This window comes from Furipterus horrens, unplaced genomic scaffold (assembly GCF_987537825.1).
Source record: "Furipterus horrens unplaced genomic scaffold, mFurHor1.1.pri manual_scaffold_17, whole genome shotgun sequence".
Lineage (NCBI taxonomy): Eukaryota > Metazoa > Chordata > Mammalia > Chiroptera > Furipteridae > Furipterus > Furipterus horrens.
The window spans coordinates 33,056,862-33,058,843 of record NW_028327187.1 but is presented as its reverse complement, the minus strand read 5'-3'; positions in this window follow the sequence as shown (position 1 = coordinate 33,058,843).

Here is a 1,982-nt window from a genome sequence, read left to right as displayed (position 1 = left end):
TGAAATTAATGTTGCTAATCAGCTGACCTTAAAATTGGGAGGTCATCCTGGATTATCCGGGTGAGCCCAATGTAATCACAAGGGTCATTAAATGTGGAATTGGGGGAAGAAGAGGAATCAGGGTGAGGATGATGTGATGTGAGAAAGACTCAGCTGCCCATTGTTGGCTTTTAAGATGGAAAGGGTAGGGAGTGAGCCAAGGCACATGGGTAGCCTCTGGAAGCTGGAAAAGGCAAGGAAATGGATTCTTCTCTGGAACCTCCAGAAAGAAATGTAGCACTACATATCCCTTGATTTTAGCTCCATGAGATTCATTTCAAACTTCTGATTTCCAGAACTGTAATATAATAAATTGGCGTTGTTTTAAAATGCTAAGTCTGTGATAATTTGCTGCAGGAGCAGTAGGAAAGGAATGAAGCAGGATTCAGTTCTTCAGGGGTTTTTGGAGTGAGGGCCTCAGTTCCTTGATGGTAGTTGGCTGCCTTGTGGACCTCCCTAGCTTGCTTATCAGAGCAAACACTCCAAAAGTGAGAACCAGAGAGAGGGTGCTGGAAGATGGAAGTCACAGAGTTTTGTAACCAATGAGAGTATTTACGATAATGACATCTCATCACTTTTGGTGTTTTCCATTTGTTAGAAGGAGGTCATTTGGTCAAGCTCACAATGGAAGAGATAGGATTACACAAGGTTGTGAATTCTAGGAGACAGGGATTCTGTCAGAAGCTGCCTACCACAGGTACTTTTACAACACTCACAGCATTTTCCTCATGCTTAAAATCATGAGAACTTCCTGGTAGCTCACTGTTTTCACTTTATTTAATTTTCTTTCTCTTCTGCTGTAATTTCTCTTCAAGGATTTTAAAATATGCAATATATATATATATATATATATATATGGATATATAGAAATATGAAGAGAAAGTAAACAAAATAATGAATGTTGTGATCTCAGGTGGAAGGATTTTAAGAGATACTTTCTTTAAATGTTATCTTAAATTTTTACAATGAACATGTTTTAATCAAAATTAAAATTAATTTTATAAAACAATTTGAAAACTTGAAATATAAAATTTTCACATTTATGGATACCCCCTACTAATATTGATGTGTGCATTGGGTTCTTACCTTTTGTTGAGTACAAGTCATATTCTGTATTCAGTGGGTCATACATCTGAACACTTTTTTGTTGCAGAATAACTTGATCATAGGTTTCATTGGAAAAATAATTAAAGGACTTAGAATGAATTAAAATTTTATTATGAAAACATAGAAACCTCTCCTAATCTCTTATGGGATATATAGTAACAGGATTTTGAAATAATAAGCTGATTCTTAAAAATCACACACACAGAAGTCTTACATGTTTCTAAGACCTTCAGCTGTTTTTTATGGGGTTTATCATGCCCTTGAATAGTTCCATATTTAGACACGTAGAAGCAAGTCTCAATTGAAAAAAAAAGCCACTTTCTCCCTGATTTGTTATGAGTAAGAAGATTTGCTGTGAGAACACTGAAAGTGAAGGCTGTGCTCTGAGATTTCTCTGAAAAAAATGACAACTTGGCAGAGATTCAAATTGGATATCCTTTTGCCTTTGTAAGAAAAGCAAAGTGAACGTATTGATTTGATTTCCTCATATTAATGAGTTACATGACCAGCTAGAACACTAGCAAAGAATAATTTACATTTAATCACGTTCCATCCCTGGTGCTTTATGAAGCTGCTTTGAGCTAAAAAAAAAAAAAATATGAGGAAAGCATTGTTATCTGGAAAAATACATTCATATAATGGCTTTTTGTCATACTCCTCACTTAAAAAATAAAAATATGGTATATGTTACTAGATTGGAGTAAATAACTCACCTTTTTTTCTGACTGCAGTTTGGATTTACACATTGTATGCTCTATGTTTGATTAAAATAATTCATAATTGTGTGTGATCTCTCATGTGTAAAATAGATGAGAATCACATTTTTTTTCCGAAGC